The sequence below is a fragment of the Amborella trichopoda genome, chromosome 4 (assembly GCF_054954075.1).
Source record: "Amborella trichopoda isolate Santa Cruz 75 chromosome 4, AtrichopodaSantaCruz75HAP2 v2.0, whole genome shotgun sequence".
In the NCBI taxonomy this organism is placed as follows: Eukaryota; Viridiplantae; Streptophyta; class Magnoliopsida; order Amborellales; family Amborellaceae; genus Amborella; species Amborella trichopoda.
Genome location: NC_142339.1, coordinates 32,217,241 through 32,231,662, shown reverse-complemented (window position 1 = coordinate 32,231,662; position 14,422 = coordinate 32,217,241). Strand labels below are relative to the sequence as shown.

Below are 14,422 nucleotides of genomic sequence, written 5' to 3'. Positions count from 1 at the left end.
CCTTTTGTTCAAAAAACAAGTTTCTTTTGCTATAATTAAAAAAAAAAAAAAAGTTTATATTAGGATGCAACCTTATAATATAGAACTACGGATGCACATTAAAAATCTATCGGAAAAGGTAGTTTTAATGTTAAAAACCCTTTGATTGATCATCTCGACATCAAGATGTATGACCATGAAAATTAAAAAATTTTAAGTCTCAAAAATAGTACATTTTACAACATATAATACACCGTCCTTTTTCAATAGTTCATATGTTTATAGATCTACTTAATTTTAACCATTTTTTAAATTTTAAATTTTATAATTAGATATAAAAATAGTCTTTTTGAGATAATCCTAAGAACATTTTACATCAAAATTATATACCATGCTAAAATTTGAAGGCGCACCTTACCTCTACAACTACGGATGCATCTGTATGCTAACTGCACCCTTAAAAAAGTATCATCTTTGAGGCCACTTTAATTTTAAAAGAAACTATTTTGTCTTCTTGTTTTTTTTTAAAAAAATGAAGCCCTCTTTATTTCAAAAAAAAATTCACTTTTCTTTGTTAAAAAGATCTCTTTTGCTAAAAAAAAATTGCGTTCTTTCAAGACAATTTGTTTTCTAACAAAAAGAAAAGGATAAGTAAATTACGTTTCAAATTCTTTATCTTGTTTACTCCTTATCTGTAAGAAGATTAGGTTTTCCAATTCATAAAAAAAAAATTTAAAGTCGCACCTCAGAAACCCATTAGTTATTGGAAAATATTTAATAATGGTTTAAAATCCCATATGGTTAACATGAGGCAATGCCATATACATAGATCCATTATTTGAGCTTTACAATGATATAACACTGGGGGAGAACCCAATGGTGTGTTTAGATTATGACATTCCTTGTAAAAGTGGTTTTCCCTATATTATAGATATACAAATTCTAATTAATGTCTAAATATCTTTTATTAATTGTAGGAATTAGTGATACGAACGTGCATTGCACGTGACATTAAATGTTAATCATAAAAATAATTGTTTATCTTTAATGATAATTTACAAGGACATTCAAATTTAGAGAGAAAGAGAGAGCTTCCATCTTCACATAATTATAAAGAGAGAAGATGGATCTACTTTGAAGTTCTCATTTGATAGAAATAATCGAAAAATAATATAATGAATACAAAATATGAATATCTCCCTCAAGATGGATCTACTTTGAAGGTCTCATTTGATAGAAATAATCGAAAAATAATACAGCAAATACGAAAGTATGAATAACTCCCTCATTCTAATTAAGACATTCCACTTATGTATGAGTGTGAACTAAAGCCCAAATATTTCTTTACTTGTTATTACGTTTTACGTTTTTTCTTCTCAATTATATCATTCACTAAATTAGTTTTACTTATATCATTACATATATTATTTACTTATACGTGTATATAATTTTGAAAAAAAAAAAAAGAAAAAAAAATATTTTTTTAAAAAAAAAAAAAAAAAAAAAACGAAGGAATTATCTTTTAGTTTTTGCATTTAACAATATAAGCAATAACTTTTTACTTTTCTTTTTATGGTAATATATCATTAACTTATATAATTTCAATTTTATTAGTTATTTTTTGCTTTTCTTTTCAATATTTTCAATTATATTATTTTTAGTATAATTAAATTTCTTTTTAATTATATCAATACATATACTATTTATTTATAAGCAAATATTATTCTCGAAATTTAAGAATATGAACATACAAAAGCACATCACAAGATACACAAATATCTATTGCATTTTTAATAATAATGTTGGTATTATTTATTTTTTCTTTTATGATAGTGATGATCTTCTTTCTTCTTCTTTTTTTTCAATTTAGTTTTCGATTTTGAAAAAATATAAAATCTATAAACAGAAAATGAAAGGAACAGAAAAAGAAAAACATAAATGAATAACGAAAATTGGAGTTTTTATTTTTATTTTTTTGTATGTACTAATTATAGTAATACAACAATTTTATTTTTTTACTATACTAATAAATAATATAACTTGCATTTAAAGGTAGTTATTTTCTCAAATATTATTTCATTTATTATATGGTTAATTATTATTCTATTTTTCCTATTTTTTGTATCTACAATTTCCATCATATATTAATTAAATAATTTTTTTAGTCTAGAAAATATATTCTTATACATAATTAGTAAAAGAAGAACAGAGAAGGAATTATTTCTTCCTTTTTTTGTATTTATCACTATAAGCAATAACTTTCCTTTTTCTTTTTTACGACAATATTATGTTATTAACCTATATATAATTAGTATTTCTGGTTAACTATTTTCTTTTTTATTTTTCATATTCAATTTTATATGTTGTAACCAACTGTGAAATTCTTTGTAAATATATTATGTAATTCTAAGCATATAATATTCAAAAAATTATAAAAAAATAAAAATGCAAAAATATGATACATAAAATTCAAAATACGATTATAGTTATACTCATAACTTGTATTTACAATTAATTATCATTTGTCTCTCCCTAGAAAGAAAGAGAAAAACAGAGAGATCCAAAATCTAAAAAATTGGAGCATTGAATTAGGATAGGAATGCATTAAAATGGTGATAAAATAAATCTGAAAAATAGGGAAGCATAAGACATAGAGAGAGTACACTGAAATATGGAGAAAAACTCATGGAGATAGATATCATATTAAGAAAGAAATCCAAAATCAATCTAAAAAGTGGCAAAGCAATTAAGATAGAATGAAAACAAAGTACATAGAAATAAGAACAAATATCTCGCGTAAATAGAGCACATTAAGAAAGGAATCCAAATCAGAAAAACGTAAATCATTAGACAAATTAGAAATATATAAAACAATTATTTGACTTTATAAAATATTATTTAATTATAAATAAGAATTAAAATAAAAGTAGAGAATAAAATATGTTTTTATTTTTTGCATTTTTTGACATGACTAATAATTTTTTTCCTTTTTATTTTTAAAATAATGTTATCTTATTAACATATTTAATTTATACTTTCTATCAATTATCATTTTTTTATTTCTATTTTTTTCTAACCTACTCTAAAATCATTTTTTGTTATATCAATAAATATATTATGTGATTATAAGTAATATTATTGTGAAAAGTTTGGAAGAATAAAAGTGCAAAAATGTATTTCATAAACTTTAAAACATGGTTGTAATTCTATTTGCACCTTGTACCTACATTTAATTATATTTTGCCTCTCAAGAGAGAGAGAGAGAGATTTTGTAGCTAGAGAGACCATGTTAAGAGAAATATCCGCAAAAAACTCGAAGGTATTTAAGATAGAGTAAAAGTGCATAGAAATGTTGAAAAAATATAAAAAATACAAAAGCATTTAAGATAGAGAGTACATGGGAGAATCATCTCATGGGAGAGAGAGAGAATATTAAGAAAGAAAAAAGAAAACTGAAAAATAAAAATTAGTAAACACCATAGAAAGATATAAATTAAATTATAGTTACTTATATTTTAAAATATATTATTTACTTATAAGTATTAAAATAACAATAAAGATGGAAGCATCTTCTTTTTTTTTACAATTATTCATATAAGTACAAAACTTTCATTTTTTATTTTTTTTATAGTAGCATGTTAATCTATGTAATTATCAATTTCAATTCATTGATATTTTTATTTTTAGCAATTTTAAGAGAAAACTTCACATACATATAAATTATTTGTGACACCACTTCTTAGTTGATCCATCTGAACAGACGGTTGAGGTCGCTCATGCCACGATGTCATGTCAAAACACTGATTAATTGTTAATATTTTCGGCAAAATATGTTTCAATAAAATTTCGGGCATCCCCTCTTCTTATTGCATCACACCTAAAAAATAAGGAAATTTTATTTTTGATAAAATTAAATGACCAAACTGCTCCAAAATTTTTAAAGATATTATGGTAATCTTTATCATGGAAAATATTTTTTATTATTTTTATCTTGTGCATCCTTGTTAAATGTATACATGCCACAAATTTTATTACAAAATTATTTATACAATAAGAATTTAAAATGAAGCACTTTGAGTCATCGGATCAAGATCTGCTGCTCAAGAGAAAGCTCTCTCAAATCTTGTAGCAGAATATGTAAAGCTTTCCCTCAATTAATTTTATTATGTACTTATATGTGAATACGATACGTAAAAAAAACATTCTTAGTAAGAGTAATACTAGCAATTCTAGTTGTAGTAATGTTCATCGTCTATTTGATGTCAGTGAAATTTGGAGTTTTATCTATGGTGACACTTTTTGGGTTAGGGATAGGAACTGTAACAACTATTCGGTATATTTTGATATTGAAAATAAGATCTTTGACTTTATGAGTGAACTAAAAAATTCTTTTTCTAGTTATCTTAAAGGGAGATCATGTAGTGGTCGTTGATCGATGAACTATTCTCGTTCGAAATAGGGCGACGGCAAGGGATAGTAGTCCGACTCTTTTCCATTCTAGTGGGAAGTAGGCACTGAAAGCGACAATGGTTCAAACCAGAAGTAAGAATTTTTTAAAAAATTAGAAAAAATAAAAATAATAAGTACGTCACAAAAACTTCAAAATAATAATATTTCTACGGGAAATGATCTCGTGATTTCAATACACTGTCATAGAATGTATTGAGTTGGGGAGCTCGTCCAAGGTTTTTAAGTGATATCATTTTTACTATGTTGTCATTCTCTCTGCTCTCATTGAAATGTTACCCTACGTGTGTCTGTGGTTTTGACCTTCCAACCCTTCTCCCCAAATCGTGTGACCTAGAGGAAGAAGATGAGAAAAAGGTGAGGATATGGATCCAAAAACCCAACACCTCTCTCCCTATGTCATATTGAAACTATCTCGGTAAACTATTCCCATTATCTCTTTCTGTCCTGTGCAAATAAGAGTTATCCTAAGGTCAAGGAGAGGGATTCTCACAACCATTTGTTATAGCATTAATAGAGAAGATGTATCAGGGAAGAAGAGTTGCAGGCAAGTGTTGTTACAAAATGAACGTAAGTTCTGTCTCTGTCTCTTTCTAGTGCATTGGGTACATCTTTCCTTTTTTCCAAACTCAACTTTCTCGTCTTTTCCTAACGACGACGAGTAAATATAAGATAAAGGGATATATCAAGTGAAGATTTTTAAGGTGGGAAAAGTTTATGTAGAGCCGAGGCTCTAAATAATCAAATTGGAGCCTACCTCAAAAATTTCATTAGAAGAAGTTGTTTTGATGCCTAAATATACTCAAATTGATCATCTCGACATCAAGTTGCATGGACATGGGAAAAAAAAATGGATTTTAAGTTTTTGAAATTAGTGTATTTTGTAATGCATTTTTTTACCGTCAATTTTCAAGATTTTCAAGTTTTCATAGATCTGCATGATCTACTATTTTTGAAGCTTTTAACTTTATAAATAAATGTGAAAATATATTTTAATGCTATCACAAAAAATTTTAATATTGAAACCACATATCTCCGCACTATTTGAAGATAGGCTCTAATTTGATTGTTTAGAGCCTAGGCTCTATACAAACCGCACCCTTTTAAGGCTTGAAAATGGTGATATAAGAGAACACTGTTATTGTTTGGAATAAGAATGCATGGCATACAACTTGCACCGCTGCCCCACCCTATTTCACTTTACATACAAGTTATATAAAAAGCTTTCAAAATAGATATAAAAGAACGACGTTAAGGACTGGGAAATTCATCAATCTCAGATCAAACCCAAAAACAATTAAAAACCTTTAATTTCTTCAAAATAGATAAGGGAAGCTTCTCTCAACATAATTCATTTGACTTATTCATAAATATTGCAATAAGTATTCCTCTTCTAATGGGAGAAAAAAACCCTAGTTTTATTTTTTGTTGAGATGAGGGTTTTGATGGAGGCGGAAGGAGATTTAGGGGTTGCATGAGAGAGAGAGAGAGGACAAATTTGAAGATGCTCAATCTAGGTTTAGAGAGAGAGGTTTACCGTGAGGATGAGTGTAGTAGTCTGGGTAGAGAGTGTAGGAGAGAAGGATAAGAGAAGTGCAACATTTTGGGTGTATGTTCTGCAAGGTTGAAAAGAAAGAGAGAGGGGGGAAGCACAAGGTATTTTTTTAAAAGAACCGCAAAAAATATTCCAATACATTGTGTTACTGTGTATTTAAAATACACGGGATTATTCCCTTCATAACTTGCATTTACAACTAAAATTTGTCTCCCTCTGTAGAGGCAATGAGAGAAACATTGGAGAGAGAAAAATATCTACGAAACAAAAACTATTAATGAGATTAAAAAAGAGTAAGAGTGCATGCAAATAGGGAGAAAAATCCAATTAGAGAGATAGCATATTAAGATTGCATGGAAATGGGGACAAATATCTCTAGGAATGAAATCCGAATCAATCTAAAATAAAAAATATTAAGGACTAAATCTAATTTTTTATTACATGAATATATTTTAGAATTTAAATTTATTTTATGATGTGTACGATGATATTCTATTTTTATAGTTCATACTTCAAATTTTCGTAAAAATAGTAAATATAATATTTAAGAATATAATAATTGATAAAATCTAAAAATTTCTCATAAAATAACTTTGAGTGATCAATATGAATGAAATGATTATATTAATTTCATCCAAATTTTAAAATATTTTAAAAATAGAGAAATCAATAAACACTAATCTATAATTATACCAAAGAGTAGAATCATACACATACTATCAACATTAAAAAAAATATATGTGTCAAACAATTATCGTGATCTATCAATTTAATAATGCAAAACACAAAATAAGAAGAAACCATAATAAACAGATACAAATAAAATTTTTTTCCTCACAATATAAATTAAATACCAAGGAAATATAAATTAAATATTAGGGAATATATAAAATATTCTATAAAAAGTAAAATGATATAAAACATATCTAATATGAGAATCTATGTTAGTGCTCCATAAATGACAGATAAAAAAAAATTGAAAAATAACTTCTATTTTCAATCTAAAATCCAATTATCCAACAAAAATAAAATTAACCACATTAAAAAAAGTAAAGAATCTTAAAAAAAAAAAAAAAATTCGTTTAAATATTAAAAACAAATAACGTTAACGATTTCAAATATATAAACGAAATTTATGTGTAAGATAGAAAGCTATATTTTTTTCATACACAGCTGCAAAAGTTTTTGTTGAAACATGAAAAAATTAATATAGTTTAATATGTGTAAATAAATATAGGAAAAAAAATCGTTTGGAATCAAGATAAAAAATCTGTGCAATAAAATCCAAAAAATTGAAAAAAAAAAAATACAAAGAATTAATATATATATAGAAAAAAAATGGGCTTAGACCACTCGCTCATCCCGTTTAGGTGGGCTCAACGGCGTTGATTTAAAGTGGGTTTTTCGATGGTCACGATGCACTTTCTTTGTCGTTGTCAGTTCTCGTGCAATCTGACAGGGTACAAGAGACGGGGTACTGGGTGGTTGTCGTCTTTGAATCGAGAAAGAGACCAACGTCTTCTCTCAGCGTCTTCTCTCTCCTCTGCGTATCGAATGAGCTCAAGCTCATCTCTCTCTCTCTCAGAGTATGCTATTTCTCTCCTCTCGCTCTCTCTATCTCACTCTCTGCCCCCAATCACTCGATCATTCTCTTTTATCTCTCCTGCCATATATATATATATATATATATATATATATATATATATATATAATCACTCGATCATTCTCTTTTATCTCTCCTGCCATATATATATATATATATATATATATATATATATATATATATATATATATATATATATATATATATATACACGAGAGGAAGCACAGGGTTTTAAAAGCCTATAGGCGAGAACAATGGTTTAAAAAACGGATCGGTAACTCGGATCTGGCTTCTAAAAAACAGATCCGTATCGGCGAATCGGCGATTCGGATCGAGAATCAGGTGAATCGGTAAGAATAAAGCTCAAAAAAAATTCGAAAAAATTATGAAAATTCATTATAAATATTGTTTTTTAGGAATTCAATAAAAAATGAGGGTACTCCATTAAGAATTTTCATGTTTTTGAATGAATATACGAATATTGATATGTTCTTTCCCTGCATGAACCGCCATTCAGCATTTAATTTACAGTATTTCGTGCTCATCCCTACGCTGTTGCTGTTGGGACTCGATATGTGAATAATATAGCTGGGATAGGGTGGCCTCAGAATCATTATCTCTCTCATTTTCTCTTTGAATAATATGGATTAAAAAAAAAAAAAAACAAATTTTCAAAAAAATCGATCATGGATTAAAAAAAAAATCACAAATTTTCAAAAAATTCTATCATGGATTACAAAAAAAAATTCGATCATGGATTAAAAAAAAAAAATCACAAATTTTCAAAAAATTCAATCATGGATTACATAAAATTCGATCATGGATTACATAAAATTCGATCATGGATTATATTAAATTCGATCATGGATTACAAAAAAAAACAAACAAAAAAAAACAAAAAATTCAATCGTGGATTACAAAAAAAGAAAAAAACAGTTCGATCATGGATTACAAAAAATTCAATCATGGATTACAAAAAACTCTATCATGGGTTACAAAAAAAGCAAAAAACAAAAAATTCAATCATGGATTACAAAAAAAAAAAAACAAACATTTCGATCATGGATTACAAAAAAAAAACAAACATTTCGATCATGTATTACAAAACATTCGATCATGGATTACAAAAAATTCTATCATGGGTTACAAAAAAAAAAAAAAAAAACAAAAAAATCGATCATGGATTACAAGAAAAGAAAACAAACATTTCGATCTTGGATTACAAAAAATTCTATTATGGGTTACAAAAAACCAAAAAATTCGATCATGGATTACAAAAAAACAAAAATAATTCGATCATGGATTACAAAAAAATCGATCAAGTATTACAAAAAAATCTATCATGGATTACAAAAAAAAAAAAAAAAAAAAAAAAAAAAAAAAATCCGTACGGACTCGCTGATTCACTGTTCGGACTCGCCGATTCCGTACAGTGAATCGGCGATTCACTGTACAGAATCGTCCGGTTCTCTCTAGAACCGGACGATTTCCGATTGTTTTGGAGATCCGGTCCCCTTTTCACGATTTTCGAGTCGAACCGAGTGAGTCCGGTTCGACTCGACGCTTTTTAAAACAATGGGCGAGAAAGCACAGGCTTTTCGCCTCGCCATAATCATCGTTCGTTTATTTTAAAGCATTGTTTTAAAAAGCGCAGAGTCAAACTGGACTCGCCCGGTTCGACTCGAAAATCGTGAAAAGGGGACCGGATCGCCAAAAAAATCGAAAATCGTCCGGTTCTAGAGAGAACTGGACGATTCTGTACAGTGAATCGCCGATTCACTGTACGGAATCAGCGAGTCCGAACAGTGAATCGGCGAGTCCGTACGGAAATTTTTTTTTTTTTTTTTTTTTTTGTTTGTAATCCATGATAGATTTTTTTGTAATACTTGATCGATTTTTTTGTAATCCATGATCGAATTGTTTTTGTTTTTTTGTAATCCACGATCGAATTTTTTGGTTTTTTGTAACCCATAATAGAATTTTTTGTAATCCATGATCGAAATGTTTGTTTTCTTTTCTTGTAATCCATGATCGATTTTTTTGTTGTTTTTTTTTTTTTTGTAACCCATGATAGAATTTTTTGTAATTCATGATCGAATGTTTTGTAATACATGATCGAAATGTTTGTTTTTTTTTTGTAATCCATGATCGAAATGTTTGTTTTTTTTTTTTTGTAATCCATGATTGAATTTTTTGTTTTTTGCTTTTTTTGTAACCCATGATAGAGTTTTTTGTAATCCATGATTGAATTTTTTGTAATCCATGATCGAACTGTTTTTTTCTTTTTTTGTAATCCACGATTGAATTTTTTGTTTTTTTTTGTTTGTTTTTTTTTGTAATCCATGATCGAATTTAATATAATCCATGATCGAATTTTATGTAATCCATGATCGAATTTTATGTAATCCATGATTGAATTTTTTGAAAATTTGTGATTTTTTTTTTTTAATCCATGATCGAATTTTTTTTTGTAATCCATGATAGAATTTTTTGAAAATTTGTGATTTTTTTTTTAATCCATGATCGATTTTTTTGAAAATTTGTTTTTTTTTTTTTTTAATCCATATTATTCAAAGAGAAAATGAGAGAGATAATGATTCTGAGGCCACCCTATCCCAGCTATATTATTCACATATCGAGTCCCAACAGCAACAGCGTAGGGATGAGCACGAAATACTGTAAATTAAATGCTGAATGGCGGTTCATGCAGGGAAAGAACATATCAATATTCGTATATTCATTCAAAAACATGAAAATTCTTAATGGAGTACCCTCATTTTTTATTGAATTCCTAAAAAACAATATTTATAATGAATTTTCATAATTTTTTCGAATTTTTTTTAAGCTTTATTCTTACCGATTCACCTGATTCTCGATCCGAATCGCCGATTCGCCGATGCGGATCTGTTTTTTAGAAGCCAGATCCGGGTCACCGATCCGTTTTTTAAACCATTGTTTTAAAGCAAACGTAGGGCCCCGATCCATTTTAAAAACCCAGGCGCGAAAAAGGCAATATCAACACTACCCTCTCCTCCCACGTGCTCTATGAACTAGAGACTTCCTCTGCGAAGCTCCTCTCTTGCTCGCCTTCGGGTCTCCTAGCGGCTGACCCTCTGCCTCCTCTCTCAATAACTTTTCAGGTGCTCTCCCTCCTCATTCATTCGCTCAGAGTAATGTGGTCTACTGGCATATCAAGGAGCACGTTGAGAAACAGGAAAACCGAAGACGACTCAGGATTAGGGCACTGAAATCAGTGAGTAACCAAAGTTTTATTTGATTTATATTTTGTAAATCATCATAAAAAACCTAAATTTGATTTGAAAATTTTATTTCTGAGTAAAATAAAACCCCATATCCCTGCTGAAATTTCAACTCATGTTTCCATCATTTTTTCACTGCTAAAATTGCATGTATCTATCCTCATTTGTATGAGGATGTTTGGTGGAACGAGGCCACAATCTCGGAATAAACAAGAATCCCAAATCAAGAATAAAACCCTTATTTTAAAAAATATAACTCAAAATTTTTAGTAGATCCCAAATTGAAGAGTTCCAAAAAAACCCTATGTTTTCCCCTAATAAATCACCAAAAACGGGATAAGAAATCAATCATAAAAAATGGAAGAGAAAACTACATATGGGAGAGAAAATTTTGGGTTGCGTTCATAATAAATTAGGTGATTTCAATTTATGACTGTGAAATTGAACCCTTATCACGAATAAACACCAATATTTTTCTTTAATGTCTAAATTAATGCCAAAGTTTGTGATTAGATCTCAAAATAGAATTTGTGATTGAAGGCCTCTGTTTCACAATGCTAGATGCAAAATAAGTGAGTAAAAAAAAAATTACTCAATAAATCACTTAGAAAATGCTTAAAATGGTATATATGGTAGAGAGAATATTTTTTAGGACATTGTGCATTCGTTTGAATGAGATCATTGCTATCAAGGTTTTGGATTTTGAGAATACGAACAGTAATTTGGTGAGCCTTTTGGTCTTATACCTCATTACATTAATGACCAATAGTTCTCATTTTTTTTTTTTTTTGGGAGTATTCGTGTTTGATCTTATTTATATTTTTAATTTATAAAATCCACCAAGGAATTGTTGTTAATTAGCTAAATTTTCCTAGTTGATGTGTTATTACTATCATTAGCATTCCTTTTCGAATGGAATTTAGTGTTTTTTACCTTTTTTTTATTTTAGGGGTATGGAATTGTTCATTTTCAGTCTCTTTGCTTAGAAGGTAGCTAGTCTTGAACACATGGGGACAGAGACTTGCACATACAATTCGTGTTTGCTTTCGCTCAAGATTCAAGTTGGCTGAACAATCTCAAACGAATGATAGCGTGTACAAGCCATTACTGTAACTTATGCCAAAGACATGGTTCAATATTTGGAGGCCAGGATCTGATTTTTGTAAGACTGTGTTTGCTTGCTTATGTTATGGCTGGTTCAATAATCATGTTTTTATTGCTGCTGATTTTTTAGCCAAGGATGCAGTATGTATTTCTTTCAATCTTCAGTGCACCCCATCTATTTATTTTGGCACTTTTATTTCAGCGGGTCTCAGATCCAAGGAGACTAATATTAGTAATGCAGCTAATGTTTTATTGAAGTGAATGTGGCGATTATTTATTGGGGCATTTCACTCAATGGTAACTTTTCTTAGTGGATCACGCTCTGGTTTGGATCTTATAATGGAGCTTTAGGGTTCACTTTTGGGCTCTCTGAAGTATTTTTCTTTAGTTTTAAAGTGAATGTGGGGATTATTTACAGTGGATCAGGCACTGCTATGGACCTTGAGATCCATATTTTGATTTTTTTCTTTCTTTTTTTTTCCGTTTTAGTTTCTGGTTTTTGCTTAAGTATTGTGTTCAATTTTTTTAATGGAGTTATTTTATTGATAATTGATCATAGCGATTGGATCATACACTAGAATAGGTGTTAAGAGTGAAATTAACAATTTTTGCAAGCTGATATAGTGTGCGTTATGTTCATTTTAAGCTTTTTACAACATGTTTTTTGTATTTTGTTTTTGTACTATAACTTGAAGATCTTTTCCAGTTTGGGTTTTGAGTGGACATGTTATAGTTCTTCTCCAGATTTCTTGCATGATTGTTCTGTTGCTTGTAAATATAGAAATGGGTTTCAGTGGAAATTTATGTGTTGAATTACTATCATTATTATTATTTGCATGGGTACAAATTATTATTTCCACTATTTGTTGAGGACGACAATCTTAACAGCTCTTGTGCTGATTTTATTTTTTCTGAAAAAAATTAGGTATTCTTTACTTTCTAACTCTTGATGAATTTTAATGAGTTGGGAAATGGATGTAGAAGATTTGGATTTGTGGCATGTATTATAGCAAATGTTGAAGTGAATTCATGTTGTTTTAAAATGGTACATTTGAAAACTGCAATTGAGAGCCTCTATTTTGGTTTTACAATGGTCCATACTCTAGTTTCAGTCGATACAAGGCATGCCTTTCTAATTAGCTGCATGCTTTCTGTTTTGCAAGAGACTAACTAAGCCTGTCAGGGACATGACTGTAAACCACTATTTAAATTGCCATCTCACCTGGAATTATGTTCTTATAGTCGTCATGTTATTGGTAGTTGTTTGATGTAAGTTTTCTTTTACCTTTTGTGCATTGTTGTAACTTGGCAATTGTGGTATGTGGACTTTATCATATCTGCGTTCAAGTTGATGTAAGTTTTCTTTTACCTACTGGGACATTAGGTTTATTGGACATGATCCATATGTTGTTTGATGATATTTCAGCATGCGATTGTTGAGCAAGAGAGCTTGATCACGATGTTGAATTGCAAGAGAGCAAGGAATTTTTTTTGGGTAAATCATCCATCCATCATGGAGTTGTTGTTAATTAAGCTAAATTATCTAGGTTGATATTATTATCAATAGTACTATTTTGTTCTTCTTCCAATGAAATTCAAATTTTTTTTTTTTTTCTTTTAGATTTTTACCTTTTTATTATTATAGGGGTATGAAGTTGTTCATTTTCAGACTCTTTCTTGAAAATCTTTGCAATGTTGTCATTTTTACCTTTGAACTTGTAATTATGCTTTCAATGTACATTAGAAGGCAATTTTTGTAGGTATTCCTGATATCATTTTTCTTTTTTGTTTTTTTGAAGTATGATTGTTCTGTCCTATTTATATGTTCTCCTACTTGCTTTTGATTGTGGGATGTAAGTGATTGTTTGCTATATGTTTTGGATATAATAAACATAATTGTCTTTATTTAGTTTTAGTTTTCATTTATGCCTGACAATATATCTTTATCTTACAGAGCCAATAAGGACCTCGAATCGAGTTGAGGCCATGACAGATGAAGGGGTTGCAATTGCATGGAGGATATGACAAATAGCCAGATTGCTTTCACATGGAGAATATGACAACTTGCAAGGCTTCATTTGCACATATACACAAAGGATTTTTTGTATTGATTAATTTTTGAAATTTTGGAGATATGTAAATACCTTTTTTGTAATTCACTTTCGAATTTGTGTGAATATTGAATAGTCATATAATTTAAGGGCTATGTAAATGACCTATTTGTGGGCCATGTAAATGACCTATTTATGGGGTATGTAAAGGACCTAATTATGGGGGCATTTAAAGGGCCTATTTTGGGGTCATGTAAAGGACCTATTTTTGGGGTCATGTAAAGGTCCGATTTATGGATAGTGGAATCCATTTATAATGAAATGTGGGTTTACTTGAATGTGACCTATTTATAGGGCATGTAAAATGCTTTTTTGTAAAGATTTTTTCATGTATGACATTTAT

The 14,422-nt window shown here is 29.0% G+C and overlaps 1 long non-coding RNA gene across 3 annotated transcripts; it reads left to right on the top strand.

Moving 5' to 3' along the window:
- Positions 1 to 10,591: 10,591 nt before the first annotated feature.
- Positions 10,592 to 14,357, top strand: LOC105421823 (uncharacterized). Of its 3 annotated transcripts, none has more exons than XR_967165.3 (4): positions 10,592 to 10,857; positions 11,814 to 12,026; positions 13,395 to 13,463; positions 13,923 to 14,357. It is a non-coding gene; the product is annotated as an uncharacterized LOC105421823 (long non-coding RNA). The 3 variants fall into 3 exon arrangements; XR_016053506.1 differs by having other exon boundaries at positions 10,593 to 10,857; positions 11,854 to 12,026; XR_016053505.1 differs by having other exon boundaries at positions 10,622 to 10,857; positions 11,838 to 12,026.
- Positions 14,358 to 14,422: the final 65 nt, after the last annotated feature.